Source organism: Myxine glutinosa, chromosome 10 (assembly GCF_964187855.1).
Source record: "Myxine glutinosa chromosome 10, kmMyxGlut1.1, whole genome shotgun sequence".
Classification (NCBI taxonomy): Eukaryota; Metazoa; Chordata; class Myxini; order Myxiniformes; family Myxinidae; genus Myxine; species Myxine glutinosa.
The window spans coordinates 60390271-60412450 of record NC_136270.1 but is presented as its reverse complement, the minus strand read 5'-3'; positions in this window follow the sequence as shown (position 1 = coordinate 60412450).

The following is a 22180-nucleotide window of genomic DNA, read 5'->3' as shown; positions in this document are numbered from 1 at the left end:
TCACTATGTCAATAAATTATATTTCGTTCAAAATCATGGTAGATTAGCAAACCTATACATTTTTGGAAAGGTTATAGCATAAGGAAACTAAAAATCAATGTTTACATTTGGAGAGATACCTGTATGGCGGCCACTTTGGATTTTCAAAATGGCCACTGTAAAATACATATTTTGTTCTATTTCTGCCTCTAATTACCCTAAAAACTTTTAAAAATATACTAAACCTATATTTTCAGGGACAAGGAATCCAATGAAAGTATCAAATTAGTGCTATGGGGAATGGTAAGACACGAATCAAAGGTTTTGAATTGCAAAATACTGTCTTTATATTCGCGATAAGTTGCATAATCAAATACATGTTATCATTTTGTACAGGCAGTTAATAACATCAAAATGTGTCACAATAATTCATATCACCAAACATACACAGGCAGTCAGCAAAATCATATATACACATGCAGTCAGTATAACTTCACATCCACACAGGCAGTCAATGACAAAATATACACAGGCAGCCAATGGCATCAAACATACACGATTACAGAATATGCCATTTCGAGTTCGTCATCACTGTCCTGTGTGTCGTATCCGACAATATAGTCCGCATCGTTTTCACAGTCCGTTCCACACAAGCAAAGGTCGGTCAAATTGATTGGCAAATCGAATTGGTCGAATGGTCGATCGAATCGAATTCGATGAATCGAATCGAATCGAATCGATCGAATTGGTCGAATGGTCGATCGAAGCGATTGGTGGAATGGTCGAATTGGTCGAATTGGTCGAATCGAATTGGTCGGAATTGGCAAATGTAAACATTGATTTTCAGATTTTCCATGTAATAACGTTTCCAAAAATGTATAGGTTTGCTAATCTACCATGATTTTGAACGAAAAAACATAGTGAACCTGACTAAATCGTACTATTTCAACTTGACCCACGGCGGGAGTATGCGCTCTACTGAGTGGTGTTCTAGTTGTACATGTGTTTGAATATCCCCATTTCCCTCTTTGTGTCCATTTGACTCACTTGGTTAATTCCGATTTTGTTTATAGCATATTGTTTTATTGTTTATCGCGTCTTGTTACCCTCTTCTCTGTTTACTTGACAAATAAATCCTTTAAAAGGTAAGAAAACGTGTTTCAGCCATCTGTTTCTATGTGTGTACCGCCATTATCTTGGCCCAATTAAAGCTACTTGGAGAACAATAAAGTTGGAATAAATTGGGGAGGAGGAGGAGAACGGGAGGACCATAGCATAGGAACGTCCCTCGCTCCTGACCTCACTCGAAGCCCTTCTTCTACGGACCACAGGTGGACTCCAATCAAATTGTGGAGACATCTCAAGGATGATCAAAGGAAATTGGATGAACCTGAGCTCAATTTGGAGTGTCATGACAAAAGGATTGTATACTTATTGACTCGAGACATTTTAGCTTTTCATATATTTATTATTTTGTCAACATTTCTCCAAAAAAAAATCTTCCTCTTTGACATTATGTTTTATATATGACTTTATATATATGACTTGGATTTTCGGTTCTACTCTCCAATTTGAATACTTTCTGAAAATGACACAAATTTGGATAAACACAAATTGATCAGGATTTTTGTCTCTTCCCCTGCTGAATACATGTAGCAGAGCTTGCAATGCTGAATACTTATTTTGTAGAAAATATGCTACAACGTTTTGTTTATTAATATTACTAGCAACGGTACCCACCCTATGGGTGGGGCTTCAATTGGGAGGCCCAAATGAAAAGGCAAAATATTGAAGGCTTCTTTATTTTAAACGATTTATATAAACATCCGTGAAATCATATCACACGCAAATCATCAAAATCTAAACAGTATTTGTAGAATTTCAATAAAATCCACATCACTGTTCAATCTGTAATTATTATTCCATCGTGTTTGGAAAAATTGGAAAATTGGAAATTTGTAAAATTGGAAAAACAATATAGCCTGTTTTACTCCAGGGGGTCCCAGGATTACCCACCCAAAATTTCGTTGCGATCGGTTCAGCCGTTTTTGCGGTACTTGGGAACAGACGGACAGACAGACATTTGGTGAATTATCGTAAGATGAGGAAGTAGATACGAAATCTGCGCCGCTCGACAAAACCCCAAAATCTGTGCAGTTCAACATGAAGTCGATTGAGGTGTTGTCACCACCATGGGAAGGCAGGACAAGTTCTCTTTTGCTCTGATGAAGGGTTAACGCCCGAAACTAGAGCTGCTCCTTGATTCCCATGGTGATTAGCATATACCTCGATCAATGGCTTGTCGATTTCATCCATTGTTCTACCTTTATGCCTACAACGATTGATACTCTTCATTTTAATTATTGCTGCCTTAAAGCAGATTTGAATGCACAACTTCCAAAATACCAGTCCAGTGCCTTCAACATTAGGCCCTCACCACACAGTACAAGCAGCCATATATATATTATATATATATATTAGTGAATTTATTGATTAATAAATGTGCTACATGCCCATCTACAAATACATTGGAAAATTTAGATGTTCTACTTAAAAGTTGGAAAGGGTAGAATTACCGATTTATCACCACCGCAGTTGGAATGAACTTGGCTTAAGTCCAAACTACAATCCTGCCCTTTGGGCACAGTGACACCTTAATGGGCCAGCAAAATGTGGAACGATAAATTGGATCTTCCTTCAAAACGCAGACCTCGTTAAGGCGAGCGGCTTGGTGGTATTCACAGTGAGCCGAGATGGACATAATGGGCAGTCGCCTTACAAGGCTGCAGAAATCGATGTCTTCCTGTCAAAGCCTTCGCATCAGTGCTCAGCAATGCGTGGTGTGACAATCAGTCGGAGATTAATTTCATTCCAATGGCGATTTAAAGATAAAAATGTTGGTGATAGCGCACGAGTCCCGCTCGCCCCCACCCACCCAACTCCTCTACCCCCCTCCTCCGCCCCCTGCCAGGATGATAAATTCGTCGGTTTTGAGGCCTTTTCCTGACTGATATTGCCCATCAGAACAGGGCAATTTCCCGGGTTTCTCAGAAGCTGCCGCTCCGATGGGGCGCTCGTGCCAGCACAGCAAGATAAATTATGCTGGCACTGAGTAGACAAAACGGGTCCATGCATCAGGCAAAAGTATGGATTGGAGCAGATTCCCAGTATGGAAGGGGAGGTAGTACAACCTGGCAGAAGCACCTCTGCCTTCGGCTTGCATTATAAGTCTGGCAAGGTGATGACTATTACCCAAACCAATTTAATTCGTGGGAATTATGGCAGGCTAATCGTCATTGATGATAAACAACACTCGGTAGAGCATATACCTCCGCCAGGCTGAACAGCTTACGTTTTGTATCCCATTGATACACCGGACCTTAACCAAAATCTAATCAGGCTGTCCTTGTCACCTACCCAAATCATCCACCAAGATTTGTCCTAACCCATCCACAACTTTTTGAAATATTGTACTATATATCGTTTTTACCCCTACCTCTCAATACACGACTTTCAAAATGACGTAATCTGCCCCAGAATGCCCGGTGCGCATGCGCAGAAAGCCCAGGAAATAGCACTGTTCAGGACACCATAAAGTAAATTGTGTTTCAAAGATCAGGATCGTTACCCAAAATGGCTTCTGAAAGAAGCGGAAAATACTTGGAAAAGCACCTGAGAGAAAGGGCTGTGCCCCTGCACAAAGGAAGACTTGGAGAACTTTCTCAGCTCACCGAACGGCAGCTGCCCATACTGCAAACTCCCGACCATGTGGGCCAGTGTAAGGCCCGAGTTGATGGGCGTGTGCCACACAAACCCTCAATGGATCGCTACCATTGAATGGACTGTGTATCTGGATCACGTGCTTCTGAACACCGTCCACCGATGGGAAGGACATATCTGGGGCTTGTGAATGTATAGGGTAAGTTTAAAATGATGATATTTACTATTAATCATTTTGGGAATGGGGTGGGAGCTATGGGAGTTTAGAGGGCTGCTATGAATATACCAGCAGGTACACCAGCGTGGGAAACCCACAGACCTAGACATGTATGACATTTGGACATCTTGAAGTGCATGTAGTTTTCCAAAATTGGTACTGGCAGCTCATCAAATCCAGAAATTATGTAAGAACACTGAACATGACAAAAGTAATCGTAGAGATGGGCAGGGTGGGGGGTGGGGAAGGAGTGGGCAGGATGGATACAGAAGGAAGATCTCAGGAAGGAAAAACAAAATTTGGAAGGAGGAGGGCCTGTGAGTTGGAGAGAGGAGAGTGGGATAGGTTAGTGAGGGAATAAAATATCATGGTTTTGGATTGGATGATCTGAGATGGTGGTGAATGACTGTCTTAAAGACCTGGAGGGAAGAATGAGATTGAAGAGAATGTGGAAGTTGGTTCCATAGGCATGGAAAAGGGGTAAGAATGAGTGGGGGTGAGCAGGGATCTTGGATTTTTGGAGTGTCATCAGAAGGGTGGACTGTGTACGCATTGCAGAAACCTGGGCGAGACAATGTACAGAAAGGGCAGATGGTACAAGCCCAGCAGGGGGTGGTAGAAGACAGAGAGAACACCTACCTGTCTGTGATGGTAAAGTGATAGGCCCATACACTCAGTTTCAACACGGGACAATACAATGATCTTGAAAGCCTTGGTTTCAACGGCATCAAGCTGAGCAAGATGTGAGGCAGGGGAGCGAACCCTGAGAGGAGAGCACTACTCCATCAAGCTACAGATGAAGGCCTTGTAGGTGGATATGAGTTCACCTGTGCATATGAGTTCAGCAGCAAGTCCATTTGGGGTCTGAATTGTAGGTGCGAGATGAATCGCATTCCACACTTTCCTATGAGAGCATCTGTAGGTACCAGGACCTCTTTGTTCAATGACCTTGAGGGGTTGGGTAAACTTGGTTTGTCCTTTCTTATAAAGTCCAGGTTTCCGAACTTGCACGAAATAACCTCATTGAAAGGTGGAAGGTTTTGCTCCCCAGCGTTTGTCTGTATATCGTTTGACTTCTCTTGTTTCTGTTGAAAGCAGCATCTCACATCCTCGAGTCTTGCAGCAGGTACGCTGATTTGACGGTCCCCAATGTGCAACTTGGTGTGCTATGTACGTCCATGTGGAAGTTCAGCAGGAGTCTGATGAGTTGTTGCATGTCTTGTAGCTCGATACGTTTGCAAGAAGTCGGGTATGAATGATTTCCAGGGCTTCCCTTCGAGGTTTGGAGTGTGTAAACAGTCCTTAAGCACTCTGTTGAAGCGTTCTATCTCCCCATTGGCTTGTGGGTAATAGATAGAACTACGGCAGTGCTTGATGTTTCTTTCCTGCAGGAATGTTTCAAACTCAGTTGAAACAAACTGAGATCCATTGTCAGAGATAAGTGCCTGCGGGTTTCCTTCACCGCTGAATACTGTTCTCAGGAACCTGATAACTGTAGCAGATGTTACTTGGGACGTAAAGGCTACTTCTGGCCATTTGCTGAAATAATCAATTAAGGTAATGGCATAGCGACAGTCAATTTGTCCGTTATCAAGTGGTCCCACAATATCGATGGCAAGCTTTTCCCATGCAGCATTAGGGAGAGGAACTGGTTGCAAAGGTGGAACGCAAGTGACAGCTGTTTTATCATGCATTTGGCAAGTAATACACGACTTCATGGCAACTTGTACTTGGGAGTCCATCCCTGGCCACCAGTAGAGGTCACGCAGCCTTTGTTTAGCTCTTACAATTCCTTGATGCATATCAAGCTGGATTAACTTGGGTTGAAGTTCTGTTGGCTCTATCACACGGTGAATGCCACAACTTAAGTAATCCTCATGTACAGCCAGACAGCCAGTTCATTCCGACTGCGAAAGAAGGGAAGTACATTTGGGTCAATGCCCTTTGCATTGCAAGGCCATCCTCTGGAGATGTATCATAGCACCTTCTGTAGAATAGGGCATCTATTACAAGCTTCCTTGAATTGTTCCACAGGTACAGCAGAGAAGTCACCGGACACTAAAGCCACCATTTCTACATCCGGTTTGTGGTAAGGCTCTGTCATGGGGAGTGGTAACTGAGAGAAACAGTCTGCAGTCACATTTTGATGGCCAGGTTTGTATACAATTTCATAGTTAAACGACAGTAAGCGTGCAGACAAATGTGCAATTCTCATTTGAGCTCGACCAAGACCTTTAGAAGACACTAGTGTGGTCAGTGGACTGTGGTCTGTACGCAGGATAAATTTCCGACCCCACAGGTAAGTTCGCCATTTCTCAGTTGCCCAGATGCAGGCAAGTGCTTCCTTCACTACTGTAGAGTACTTGTGTTCGCATTCTGTGAGCGTTCGTGAGGCGAATGCTATTGTTTCCTCTGTAGAGTCCTCATGAAGTTGAGTGAGCACTGCTCCGAGTCCATAATCAGACGCGTCTGTAGTCACAATGGTGGTCAGAGTAGGGTCAAACAAAGCAAGTGCATTGCTGTTAGCAATTAATTTTTTACGCTTTCAAATTGAGTGTGTGCAGCATCAGTCTAGGAGAAGTCGGCATTCTTGCGCAGTAGGGCATGAAGTGTCTCCATGACTGCCGCATAATTTAGAATGAATTTGAAGTACCAAGAAGTCAAACCCAGAAAATAACCAGAGCAGATGCATCCTTTGGGGGTGGTGCTTGTGTTATTGCCACCACATGTTCTGTGTTTGGACTCATTTCATTTCCTGAGATCACTTGACCCAGAAAAGAAAGTTCAACCTTCCTGAAATGGCATTTCTCATAAATCAGTTTTAAGCCCGCTTGATCAATATGATTCAAAACAGCTTGGAGGCGTTCCTCATGTTTCTCAGGGTATGAAGTGTAGTGAAATCGTATTCGTACTGAACCCGGGGTGATGCTCGCTGCTCGTTGACACTGCTAGGGGCGCGACTATAAGACCCGCTGCTGCCGACGGTGCTCCGAGACTTCTCCTGTGACACGTTACATCTGGTAGACTCGCTAACGGTACGCCAGCATAGAATATTCAGCTTGCTTGCATTGAATGTTATGAATGGTCCCATGTGATGCCACATCGTATACTTATTGCATTTCCTGCATTACAGGATGATGTCATGATCTAAATGGAATTAAACCACAAGTTGGACTAAAGTTGTGTGGACCTGATTGGTTTTCCACAACACTTAATTCCATTTAAATCTACCGACATGGCTGGCAACAAGACGCTGGCGGTTGCCATATTCTGCCCCGGATGGTGGCTTGCAACTGAAGCACTGGCTCAGAACATTGGAGAATCATTTCGAGGAGCCTGAGACCGCGCCGACGGCTGCCGCGAAGCTAGCAACGCTTCATTCAAAAATCGACTACAAGGTGTACAATTCCATCGCTCAATTCGCGACGTACGACCTCTTGATCGCGGAGCTCAAACGGCTGTACATAAAGGAAAAAAGCACGGTGTATGCACGATATTTGCTGCTAACGCGACGTCAGCAACCCAATGAGGCGATGGACCACTACGCCCAGGAGCTCCGGCAGCTCTTGCTGGACAGCATCAGGGAGCCACGGATTCCCGCGCAGTCTCAGGATGATCTTCTTTTAGACGCCTATATTGCAGGGGTCTCCTCCCAGTAACTAAGGCTCAAGCTCCTAGAGTAGACCAACCTGACCTTCGCTACGGCACTCGAGCAAGGGAAAGTATACACCGAAGCGCGGATGCAATCGAACACCTATGATCGCATGCGCCTCTTGGCGGGAACTACGCTACACGCCCGGCCGGAGAGTGCTACCGCCGAGGACGCGGACCTGCTCGCGGAACTCCGGGATGCTCCGGAGGAAGACCCAGTCCTGACGGCTGCCGCTATGGCCAGACCCAAGGCCTTACGCGGGGCCGCCTGCTTTTTCTGTGGGGGGCCACGTCATGCCCGGCCCGTGTGTCCGGCACGAGACGCAATATGCCATTTGTGCTCGCAAAAGGGACATTACGCGAAAGTGTGCAGGAAAACGGCACGCGGCTCGCGGCCGCGCGCGACCTTGAATGGGCTCATTGTGGAGCCTGCGAGCCGAGCCCGAAACCCGGCGCCTTACCCGGCTTCGAAGGGCAGGGCCCCTCTCTGCGGGCCCCTGGGCGCTCAGACGTCCTTGGCGGGCGTCACCGGACAGCCACCACAGTCTCATCCTCAATCGGGCACGAAGTACGTGTCCTTGACCAAACTCCGGGCCACGCAAGGGGCTTTGAAGCGTCGCCAAGCCCCAGCGGAACGTTCTCCTCGTGTCGTCCATGAGCTAACGGTGGCCCTCACCCCGGAAAAGGCGATTTCGAATACTACGGAGGCCTTTTCCTGCCAAAAGTGTCAAAAGGCGTTTTCAAATACTACGGAGGCCTTTTCCCGTCAAAATTGTCAGATTTTGAATCGCGAAACACCGGAATGCATGGGAAAGCCCTCTGATGGCATTAATGGATTCCCCATGGACAACGAATACTCCGGCCACGACCGCAAAACTTCTGCTGGCATAGGATCCACCCGCGAGGCTTGTCCGACCCATTCGGGGGGTTCAGTCCCACTCCCAGCAGGCTCGTCCGGCCTGGCTCAAGCCCTTATTCCCCTCATGGTCGAAGGCCATTGTGTTCGGGCCTTGGTGGATACAGGGTCTACGGATAGTTTTATCGACCAGCGACTAGTGCTCAGGCATGGATGGCGGATCTGGAGGTCTACGAGACGGATCTTCATGGCTTCCCAGGGACTTCGACTCAGCACGAAGGGGGAATGCCGATTGAAACTCATGCTAAAGGGACGGGTTTTTCCTGATGTACACCTTATGGTTTTACCTGCTTTATGTGCTGATATTCTGTTAGGACACGATTTTCTTAAGCTGCATGGACGTCTGGTAATGGAGTTTGGTGGGCCTGACACGCTTGTTGTGGGGGCGGACGATGCGCTTGCGGTGTGCGCCCTAGCGCAAATGGACATCCAGCCGCTTTCGCTGTTCCCCAATCTAACCTCCGACTGTACCCCTGTCGCGGTGAAAGCACGGCGCTACTCTCGCGCAGACATGCAATTCATTGCGGACGAAACGGCTCAGCTCTTGAAAGACGGTATCATAGAACCTAGCAGGTCACCGTGGCGCGCCCAGGTCTTGGTGGTGCGAAGCGAGGCCCACCGCAGACGCATGGTAATCGACTATTCCCAAACGATTAACCGCTTTACGCAGCTGGATGCCTACCCCCTTCCGGGGATGGACGCGCTGGTGCAACAGGTGTCCCAGTATTCGGTCTATAGCACTCTCGATCTCCGTAGTGCGTACCACCAGATCCCTATCTCTAGGGCGGATCGTATCTATACCGCTTTTGAGTCGGGGCAGCGGTTGTACCAATTTACTCGATTGCCTTTTGGGGTAACGAACGGGGTCACTTGTTTCCAGAGGGCCATGGATGACCTCATTGCGAGGGAGCACTTAACCGATGTTTTCGTCTACCTCGACAATCTTACGGTTTGTGGATATGACCAAGGGCACCATGATGCTAATCTGAAGCACTTCCTTGAGGTCGCGCAGAGGTATCACTTAACTATGAACGAGGATAAGTGCCAATACTCCCTACGCACGATAGATCTTCTGGGGTACACCATGACCCATGGCTCTGTCGCTCCGGATAAGGAGCGTCTGCGACCTTTGCTCGACATGGCCCCTCCCTGTGATCGGGCGTCCCTGAAGCACGCCCTCGGGCTATTCGCCCATTACTCCAAATGGGTGCAAAATTTCTCCGCGAAACTTCGCCCCCTCGTGGCCTGCGACACCTTCCCACTGAGTCCGGCCGCATTGGCGGCCTTTGAAGGCCTTAAGGCCAACATCGCCCGAGCCGCCGTGGCGACAATCGACGAGAGCGGATCTTTCGTCCTCGAAAGTGACGCCTCGGATCAGGCCATCGCGGCGACCCTCTCCCAAGGAGGGTGTCCCGTGGCTTTCTTTTCATGGACTCTTACCACCGCTGAGCGGAGACACTCGTCCGTCGAAAAGGAAGCGTATGCGATCGTCGAGTCTATTCAGCGATGGCGCCCGTACTTACTCGGGCGGTGCTTCCAAATCATCACGGACCAGCAAAGCGTTGCGTTCATGTACGACACCTTACACGCCCAGCGCATTAAGAATGAGAAAATCACTCGCTGGCATATCGAACTCGCTGACTTCTGTTACACCATCAAATATCGCCCGGGGAAGGATAACCGGGCTGCCGATGCCTTATCACGACCGGCTACATGCGCGGGTATCACCTCTTTGGAGGGCCTACGTGTGCTGCATGCCACTGCGGGCCATCCCGGCGTAACGCGTTTCGCTCATTTTGTGCGGCGTGGCAATCTCCCATACTCGATTGACGATATCCGCCGTATCTGTCGCGACTGCGCTATCTGCGCGGAAATCAAACCGCGTTTCTATAACCCTCCCATGGGGACTTTGGTTAAGGCTACGAGGCCGTGGGAACGCTTGGCGATGGATTTCAAGGGCCCATTGCCGGTGTCGAGCAGCTCTCGCTATCTGCTCACTATCGTCGATGAGTACTCGCGATTCCCCTTTGCTTATATGTGCACGGACATGACTGCTGCCACGGGGATGCGATGCTTACAGAACTTGTTCTCAATGTTCGGGTACCCGGCCTATGTCCATACCGACCGGGGTGCGGTCTTCTTGTCTCAGGAGGTGCGTGGCTACCTGCTCCAAAATAACATTGCTTCTAGTTACACCACGCCGTACAGACCCCAGGCTAATGGGCAGATCGAACGCTTCAACGGGATTATCTGGAGGGCCGTCATGCTCAACCTCCGGACCCTCGGCCGGGGCCTCGATAAATGGGCTTGGTCGCTACTTGCGGCGCTGAACTCGATCAGGGCTCTCCTGTGTACGGCAACCAACCAAACTCCCCACGAGCGACTTTTCCACCACCCCAGGAGCACGGGGTGTATATTGTCTTTGCCCAGTTGGCTCGCTGGGCCCGGGCCGGCCTACCTTAAACGGGCGGTTCGCGCGAGCAAGTACGACCCCCTAGTGGACAAAGTGCAGATTCTCCAGGCTAATCCTGAGCATGCTCGTGTGATGACGGCTGATGGCCGTGAGACTACTGTCTCCGTCCGTCACCTTGCCCCTTGCGGGGTCGCCGACCTGAGTAGGGAATCGGACGAACCAATCGAACCCATCTATGAGACTATGGCCTCTCCCGACGCTCCCATCGCCGAAAGTCTACCGACCCTCCCCTCGCCGAGTCTACCTGGGCCCGACGACTTGGAGTTACCCCCTTCGTCACCCGACCCTGATGGCGCCTCCGACGCCGGGGACACAGGGATACGTGATGCCGTACCCGGGGAATTTCGGACGCGTGCTGGCAGAGAAATTCGCCGCCCGGCCCGATACGGTTGGGTCGACTGATGTTCCGCACCCTGTTCGTGCTGACGCTCACTCGCTTCTAGCCGCACTGCCGTATAATTCTGACGGGGGGAGATTGTAGTGAAATCGTATTCGTACTGAACCCGGGGTGATGCTCGCTGCTCGTTGACACCGCTAGGGGCGCGACAAAAAGACCCGCTGCTGCGGACGGTGCTCCGAGACTTCTCCTGTGACACGTTACATCTGGTAGACTCGCTAACGGTACGCCAGCATAGAATATTCAGCTTGCTTGCATTGAATGTTATGAATGGTCCCATGTGATGCCACATCGTATACTTATTGCATTTCCTGCATTACAGGATGATGTCATGATCTAAATGGAATTAAACCACAAGTTGGACTAAAGTTGTGTGGACCTGATTGGTTTTCCACAACATGAAGCATACACAATTATGTCATCTAGGTAACTCTGGATGCCCTCCTGTCCAGCTAAGATCTGTGACATAATTCGCTGAAATGAACTGGGAGCAGAAGCAAGACCATAAGGTACACGGCAATAGCGGAAAAGTCCCTCGTGTGTTATGAAAGCCGTAAGGTCTCTGCTTTCCTCATGCAAGAGCACTTGATGATATGCACTCTGAAAAGCAAGAGTAGAGAACATTCTCGCTCCACGAAGTTCTGCGAATACTGTACCTCCTCAATATGTGGGAGTGGATGACTGTCTATTACGATCGCCTCATTGGGTTCACGAAGATCCACACACGGTTGTATACCTCCTGTTTTCTTATGCGTAACGATGATAGGTGAAACCCATTTAGAAGAGTCAATTCTATCAATGATACCTGCTTCTTCAAGTGTTTTCACTTCTTGTGAGACAGCATCATGGACAGCAAAAGGTAAGCGGCGAAGCTTCTGCTGGATTGGCACCACATCAGGCCTGGTCTTTACTCTGTGCAAAAATCCTTTTGCATAGCCTAGAGTTCCCATGGAGTTAGGATTAGATGTCCGACAAGCCGATGTTTGATGAACTGAGGTACTTAGTACTGGTGCAGGAGTAACACATCCATTAACAATATTCAGTCCGAGAGCAGTGAAAAGGCCCATGCCAAGTATAGGTGTTCCAGAAGGCACAATGAAGAAATCAGCAGGCACAGAAACATGGTTGTGCCACACCTATACATGAAGACAACCAACCACAGTGATTGATTTTTTTTCAGGTAAGTCTCCAAGTGTAATTTTGGTTCTGTAAGAAGTGCACTCTTGAAATGCTCCAGGTAGGTAGACTCTGGAAGTATTGAAACGACTGAAATTATGTCCAACAGTAATTTAGTTGAGCATACCTGTCCATCAGGTGTGCAAAGACGAACATCACAAAATAGGTTCCTTCTAATTTGTTCAGCATCATGTGTGTGTATGCTTAAAACAGTCACATCTGGTAGTCACTTCACGCACTTGGTAATTGTGGTCTTTACTGCGACATACTTTAGCAAAATGTCCAGTTTTACCACACTGCCTGCAATTTACATCTTTTGCAGGGCATTTGGAGTAATTGGCTGAGTGCATTGCAGATCCACAATGATAACAGGTACTCTCTTGGTGTACCTGTCAAACCTGTGAAAATGTTGGCTTTGCAGGTTCATTTGATGTGTCCCTGTGTATGGGGTCACGTCTGCATTGCTCCGCTCTGGTAGTGCTGGTATTGTATTTACATCCTGAAAGGATGTTGATGTGTCGTATGTAATCGCTTTTGCTTCCGCCATGGCTGATTCGATTTGTCCCACCATTACAAGGGCTTCTTCTAGTGTTAGCTCCAGTTCCAAAAGCAACTGTTCACATATGTGAGCTGTAAGGGTTTTTACCACGAGCTGATCTCGTATAATTTCATCAAAGAGATCTCTAAAGTCACAATTAACCGCAATCTCCCGTAAAGCAGCAACGAACTGAGCAGTCGATTCACCCGGTCTTTGTGCTCGCTGACGAGACTTATATCGTTCGAAAACAACGTGCACTTTTGGCATGAAAAAGGCTGTTAATACGGCGAGAGCAGCAGAGTACGTGTCCTCAGCAACTGGTAGAGTATAGAATAAACGCTGCTCTTCAGCTCCTAGGTGGTGTATAAGCAATGCGTGCTTCCTCGCATCAGAAAGTGCATCGTCGTTTACCGCCAGCATGAAGTTCTCGAACATGCGCAGCCATGAGGTAAAAACTTAGTAGGAATGCAGCAGGTGGTGTAAGAGCAAGGTAATCCATCCCATCCTCGTCGCCAATATGTTGTATAACAATGACAGCCCACACGCAGTTTCTTCAGCTCAACTTTTTAATGGCGTTTCCTTCTCCACTCCTCGCCCAGCTCGTACACGTCACCACCGGTCACGTCTCATCCTTTCCGGTTCATCATGCATTCATTAATATTCATGTAACTCCCAATACTGCAGGAAGTTATTAAGTTATGTTTTCACCCCTCTGTAGCTTTGTGTGCCAGCTTCCCAGAGTTCACCCCACAATGCACTGCATCCTCTCCATTTCAGGCTCTATCTCATGCTGTGCATTGTTTGACTTAACTACTCTGCATACTGTACAGTACTGTATTTTTATCTTTGTATACTTCACCACAGTTAATCATTCAACAATGAGGGGTAAACAAAGTGGTAACAAAAAATTGTGAACCTGCAGGTAAGCAGCGATGCTGCCGTGTAACTGGATGTCAAATTAGATTGCAGACCCTCACCAGGACGTGTTTTTAGTGTTTTTTTTTTAGGCTTTTGTGTTAAAACAATATGGCGGCCGAACCACGTGACCGATAACATCTTTTTCTCCAGCAATTTATCCCTAGATGACACTCAATAAATTTCATCTGGATCGGATGAAGTTTTGCACTTGTTGAATTATGATGTCATAATGGAGGCATTTATGACATCATCATTAACATATGTTGTTCCACGTGGAGAGTTCTTTACAATGAAACATGTCTCAATTTTTTCGATGCAGCACTTTCGGAGATATAGAAGTTGCAAAGTTTTTCGTTTTTTCCAAGATGACGCCTGTACCACGTGGCCTATGACGTCATAATTATCATTTAAAAAATCTGCAGGTGAAGGTGCATCTATGGTGAAAATTTCCCGTCAATGGGACCAACGGTTGCAGAGAAAATCATATTTATTCTGTGTGGACAAACAGACAGACAAACAAATGGACTCAACAAACAAATGGAAGTCGGCGTGGTGTCACAGCTACACACCGCGGCGCCGCCATCTTGGAATTGGGGAAAACATTGGGCGCCATTCGCACGTGTTTGTCACAGTTTGACACCGCAAAATGCCGAAAGGCTGCTGTATTGTCGGCTGCACAGCCAACAAGCTGAAGAATCCAGAGCGGCAGTTTTATGGTATACCTCAGGACCCAGTGAGATGCCAGAAATGGCTTTCTGCCATCAGTCGAGCCGTTCTACCACTTCTGGAAGAATCCAACTCGGCCAGCTCTGGTCGCTGGTCACCCCCCTCTCAGCACACCTATGTGTGCTCGATCCATTTTATTACAGGTAAGTGCAACCTGACAACTGCTACTGCTTCGGCCGGGCAAGGCTTGGCATACTCTAGATTACCGTTAACCTATTAAAATTAAATGCTGATTTATTGTGTGGTCGTCATAGGGGGGGGGGGGGGGGCACATTTGTCCACATACCGGTGCTGTGCCTCCGGGGGCAATTCATCTGAGTACTGGTATGTCATGACAATTAATACACCTAACGCACTAAAACTAGTTTTTCGCCGCGATGATCGGTTTGCGCCAACTTTCGCGCAATTTCCCCCAAACCAAGATGGCGGCGCGTTGCATGACCGACTTCCAGATCCCTCTCCTCTGGCGAGGATGGCGAGGGCCGTACATACAGCACGGCATGAGGCATGGCACATGAGCGTGCCACTTGGGAAATGCACCCCGTGCTGCAGGCACAGCCAAAGTGGGCATGATGGCCATAGTGGGCATGGCAACAGAGGGGGTCTTTGTGAGGTCCCGTGTGGGTTTCTCTGCACGAGTGTGTGTGATGGCACAGGGACTGGAGCCTGCATCCATCGGGAAAACCACGTGGCCAAGTGGGAAGGGCAATTTAGAAGGCAAAAGACTGATGCGGGCAGCTTGGCAGAGATGATTAAAGATTAAAGATTTTCAATGTATAAGACCGCTAAACTGTCATTATAAAATAGTTAATAGATATGGTAAGTAAGATAAAAAGGTGGTTGGGTTTTAAAATGTGTTTAATGCATTGAATTTTCCCATATTTTGTGGGTTTCATACTGTTCATATTTTTTGAATTGCTGGGCTTGTTGAGTCGTGTTGCATAAAACGTAAACTAAGTGTTCGAATGCATTCCCACTTAATTACACTGATTCTTATGGGGAAGAATTTGCTGCATTCTGTCGTTTCGTTGCAAGTCCAACTTTTGTGGAATGCATCTTGGACGAGAACTCCCTCTATAGCAGGATATCTCAACAAGTTGTGGACAGATTTGAACCAAACATGGTGGACAGGTTAACTGTGCGACAAGGATGAATCGACTCGATTTTGGTGACGATCCAAACTCAGATAGGAGATTTAAAAAAATTTTTAGCATTGATTCTTCACCATTAAGAAATGGGGCCAAAACGATAGAAAGCACGATATCTCATGAAAGTTGAGAATGGATTCGGATGAAATTTGGCGGAGAGGTTGGGTATGTGACAAGAACGAAATGATTGGATTTTGGTGAAAATGCAGATCCAGATCCGGATATTAGAACTTTTAAAGTGATTCTTCACCATTGAGAGATAGGGCTAAAACTTATATATATATATATATATATATATATATATATATATATATATATATATATATATATATATATATATATATATATATATATATATATATATATATATATATATATACACATATATACATATATACATATATATATATATATATATATATATATATATATATATATATATATATATATATATATATATATATATATATATATATATATATTGTTACAGATCGCGGTTTAGATGTTATGATGGGCCGAGCGGACGGTCCAACCGCGACCGTTACAGGATCCCCAATTGGCCCGATTCCACCCGACGTTGACCAGATCGCACCACAGATATTCAATCGGGAAACCTCTAAAGCGACCGAAAGAGAAGGAAAAGAGAAGAAGAATAATACGGCTGAGTACGGAGGAAGAACAGATTTATTATACACACACAAGCAATGGATGGAAGAAGCAGTCACACAGTGAATCGTTAACTTATACTATTCATTTTACTTAACCCCAGGACAACATTCAAGACAGACGATGTTCACACTTACACGGGGGAAATTGCAGGCAGGGATGGCGGAGGTGGGTTGCTGGAGAGGGAGGCAGGGTCGGAGGTAGCAGCTCTCAATTCTTCGCGTTTTTGGCGGGAAAACCCTCGGTCGCGTATCCGCTGCCGATGCTGTAGACGTCACGCGCTGGCTCGGTCACACCTGTTCCTCTCCTTCTGGTGGAGCCGTCTCCCTCCTCTCAGCGCGTCTCTTCAAACCTTTCCTCCCCAAGTATCTCTCCTTTTTGGTTTGGAGCGTCTCTCGTCTCACAGCTCACAGCTCACTCACAGCTCCTCTCGCAGGTCACCTCTTCTCTCATCTCTTGAAGCAGTCCCTTCCAGTTGCTTGTATTACTCGGGGCGGAATCAAGCCGCCGGCTGCGAGGGCACGCCTACCGGGTCGCTAACCGCGGTGCTGGTTGGCTGTTAGGGCTGTCCGATTCCTCCTTTGATCATGACGACGTGCCACGCCTGTGAGTTGGCGGCTCCTACCCCCCCCTCTTCTCCGAGATGAGCACATGGGCAATGGCGGCTTGCGGGATTGAACACCACTCGCACCGCTTTTGAAAGGAACTTTGGAGAGCGGAGATGATTGGGGAAATTGAAAGGGCCTACGCTTATTTCGTTTGATACAATGCAGAGTCAATCTAGTGGGAAACACATATTTAGCCTACATAGAATAAGGAAATACACTATTTAAAAAGATATATCGTGGCCTGTGTGTAAGTTTCATGGAATTAACTAGGAGGACGGCTGCGACCATTATTTACATTACGAGGGTGTTACACACAACAAAACCATACTTTTCACATTCGTTATACTTCCTCCAAAATTGTTACACTTCTCAAAAACCGTTACACTTCTCAAATTCGTTACACTTCTCAAAACCGTTACACTGCACCCTCCTTTCTTCAGGCCAGGGCTCGGGCCTACAAAACTTTAACTTAGTGTGACACGTAGGTGGAATTCCCTCTACAATTAACCTGACCCTGAATGTGACAATCTTAAAACACAAATAAGTATGTCCCCCTATTGCATTGCACCCTGTCTAACAGACTCAAGCCCACAGCTAACCGAATTACGGGATTGTTCTCAAACTATACATTTACGGTGGGGAGCATTATTTACAATGACGTTATTTCTTATTTACAACGCAACCCAGGACCTGTGTTTTTTTTTTCTTTTTTAGGGAACAAGAAAAAAGAAATTCCTGTTGGGAGGGAGGAGACAGCACGCATTGCATCGATGCACCAGTACCAATACCACCAAAGCACCCAAAAGCACCAAAAGCACCACAAGCACCACAGGTGTTTGTGTGCTTCCCCATCTCTCCCCATCTTGTCTTCCGCTCCCTCTTTTTATATATTTTGTTTGTCTCGTTGATTTGTTTGTGAAGTAAATGTTAGCTCTTTCACGAGCCTCGATTCAGTATACAAAAAAAAAAAAAAAAAAAAAAGCACCAAAAGCACCACTCGGTGCACAGTCACCATGGTTCATAATAAACACAACAAAACAACTGGTGGTGGTCTTCTCTTTCTCTGCTGGGCCGATGTTCTTCCCGACGTCTTCTGGCTTCATGCGGCCTACTTGGAAATATAAAAAGCACAAACCGTGTCCATTTTTATTTAGGGCAACAGGGGCCAACTAAGGGTGGTCCACCTGTTTGGCATAGGTGCCACCTTACCGAGGTCCGCAAGCAAGATTCCCTGGCCACTATGGCCGGTCTCCAACAGAGGTGCCCTGCCCCAGAACCTGGGGTCCATCAAGTGGTACTTGGCCGCAGAACAGCGGTCCATAAAGTGGTACATCAACGCAATGCATGCTGGTTCTGGGAATCTCGTGCGCACAATGGCCACCTCACGCACGCTCCCCTCGGCGCCCAATGGCGCACAGGTCCTCAAGTGGGAGACAAAAGGGGGGAAGACAATTGAGCGAGGGGTAAGGTCACAAGGGTACACGTCAATAAAGGCAATGCAGGGTGAAGTGCGTACGGAGAGCGAAGTGAGAAAAACTCGTCCCTACCGTACGTCACCCCCCCCCCCCTGTCACCTACACTACCCTTGCCCTTACCCCATATTTACAAGAATTTACACCTTTACAAATTCGTCACTACGTCTTGTCTTCCCCATCTTTCCCTTCTACACCAAATTCGTCTCCAATCCCTCTACTTCAAAATTTGCCATCACCCAATTCGTCATCAATCCTCATAAGGAGGGAGAGATGGAATTACGCACAATGTCACACCCACGTCATGATGCGTCTCACAATCCAAAACATTTGCACAGTAAAAAATAATCAAAACATGGCATGGTGTGGAGTTCCTGTCACCTCAGGTGAGTGGATGCAGATGGTGCGAGGAGATCCTTCATCCTAACTATCCTCTAAATGATTTTAACACACTTTACACTACCCGGGGTCTTTCCTTGCCAATCCATTGGCCAACTTACACTATGGGTTCTAAAAACCAATTCCCATTGACCAAACTGTGGTGCTTCTCAATTTGGGGTCTCACTCCCCCGATTCATCTCCCGGTGCCCTTGCACAATTTCTGGGCTGCGACGTGTAGCTCTCCCAGCAGGTCTACCCACCTGCACACCTCCACCACTGCAGTTGCCACCCGAGCTTACCTAGCTCCTCACCCTAACCTAACTAACTGGGGAAAGCCCCTCCTGGCTCTGTCACCCCTTGGTGCCCTCTGGCACTGGGCTACCCGGGTCCGTCCTCCGGATCCTCGGGCCCCATCCACAACTACCGGCTCCCAGAGCCCACCTGCGGCCTCACCTGGCCGACATCCTCACAGTGGTGGAGTGCCCAAACCAACTACACACACTAACAGGCTACACGCCCAGCCATCTCCACAACACTAATGCACCCATCCAAAGACCATTCTTTCACCTGCACCACAGATGCCAATATCCAACCACAATTTACCTATACCCTCTACCTAACACTTACACTACCCGCCCCGGGTATCCGTGATGGGGGTCCACTCTTCCCCCATTCACACCTTCGCACCCTCCACTCCACTCCACAATTTCCACCATACTCACTCCACGACCATCCATTCCAATACTCCAGATATTCCACACTACCATTTATTCCACACAGCCACATACACCTGTTGTTGCACACCTGTGCCCTCACACCTGGTGCCACCTGCACCCTCCTTTCTTCCTGGACCATTTGGTCAGCACAACACGCAATCACCACTACTCCCTCATACACTGCTCCATTCACCTGTTCAGTTGCACACCTGTGCAATCACACCTGTTCAATCCTCAAACACACGGCATCATCTCATCTAACTACTCCCCTCTGAAACTTGCGCTTCCCAGTCGTCCCTTTAAACTATTGCGCTCCCACGTCATTATCATCCATACTAATCTACCTGCGTCCCCACTACAGGTATCAGTCACTAACTAACCTTAACGTTACCTAATGTCATCTTCGCTAGATCCCTACACACAATATCCTAACCCACCCGGGCTAGTTTTCACTGCCATACACCCCATAAACTATAGCGCATTTGCCCCACCTTCTGTGGGGGGATGGTGGACTGCCCATCCCACCACATCGGGGAGGTCCCACTATCAATTTGGCACACCGAATTTCAGCCAATCAAAAATTTTGCCAATCATCTGCCAATCACCGTACCAATCATCAAATTTTGCTTTTTTTTTAATTTCGGGGCCAAAACACTATCCTCATCACCCGTCTACTTATTAGATCCTCTCGGTGCGCCAATTCCCTTCTAAAGCTCGGCTTCGTACAGCCGAGCAATGAACGCGGGTTCTTTTGTGCCAGCGGCTGGATATGTCCCGCATTCGGGGCAGGGACGGGGGCTTACCCGGGCCGAGATCCCACGCACCACCTCGGCGTGGAGCCATCCAATGTCCCGATCTCGACCTGCCGGCACGTCTCAACAAAAAGTGGTCGCCATGACGACCCTTCCTATCGGGCTGCCCACCCCGCCTAGTGGAGCCCGGACGCGACCGTTCCAAGCGAGGCACAGCGTGGATCGCGTACGGCGGTCCTTTCGAAACCGCCGTGGCTCGGATCCCCGCTGGTTCTCGCGGCACGCGAAGCCCAGCACGCACCGAGGGCCCGATTCGGCTAAAAGTCGCTCTAACCGCTAACCCGGTTACCGTCGATGCCTCACCTGGATGCTTACATGCATATGCTACCCCTTTCTTGCTCATACCTCCAGCTGTTCCCATGCTCCACGTACCTTTCCTTACACACCTCGGTACACTCATTCCGCTCACCGACTTGGTCACACACCTGACCACCGAACACCTTGGCACACATTCGTCGCTCGCACACCTCACCAACACACATCTTCGCGCCGCTTCCTCGGTCACCTCCTCTGTGACCATCACAGGTGTGCTTTCACTCGCACACCCAACCACGTGCCTCACGACCAACTCAAGTGTGCATTCCCACACACGCTCTACCATTCCAGGTGTGCATCCTTCCATTCCAGGTGTACATCCTCGCTCCCCTGTCACAACCAACTCACGCTCCGTGTCACTCTCACTACTTTCTCCTCCATTCTTGACAGCACACTCACCCTTACTCTCGACAGCGCACTCTTTCCTCATGCACCCGTCCGTTACACACCTTTCTCGTGCACACTCTCCCGTTACATCCTCTGTAACACTCACCACAGGCGTGCATTCTCCTTCACTCCTGACAGCGCACTCTTTCCCCATGCACCTGTCCGTTACACACCTTTCTCGCGCATCCTCTTGCGCACACTCTTTCGTTACTTCCTCCGTAACACTCACCACACCGCGCTTCCATGTGCTCCCTCGCACACGCGCTATGACCGACTCACTCTCGACAGCACACTCACTGGTCGGCGCGCACTTTTTCCTCACACACCCCATGGTCGGACATTCTCGCACACCTCTTTTTTCGCACACCAGACCTGTCACACACTTCACCAACGGCCTCTCACGAACACCCGGATCCATAGCAACCCCCAAGCCGACTGAAGCTTTCCTCACATCATATACATTGCCGAATATTTCGCCACTCACCTTGGCACCTCGTCTCCGCACCTCTTTTGCCACCTGCAAACTCTTTATTTGGTTAGTGAGCAGCACATCATGATTTGAACACAGACCTTGTACATATTCCATGACTTCCTCCCTTATTTCTCTCTTAGTTTCTGTCCATCTCTTCTTAATTTCACTCACCTCTTCCCTCCACTTCCTCTAATTTTTGCTTCACCTCTTTTATTCCCCGGTGCGTCTCCTCAAGTTCGTCCTCTAAGGCTACCGTGACCGTCTCTATGTGCATCCTCACCTGCTGGTCCTTTGTCTCCATTATCTCTGTCACCTCGTCCACCCTCATTGTCAGTCCCTCACGTACCATCTGACATTGCCTCTGCGTCGCTATTAATTCGTTTTTAATTTCTTTTTGTGTCGCCTTTAACCCTCCGAGTACCGCAGTGTTCCTTTGAACCTGCTCCACTAACTCCGTTTGTCCCTCTGTCAGCTGTTCCACTCCCTTCGTCA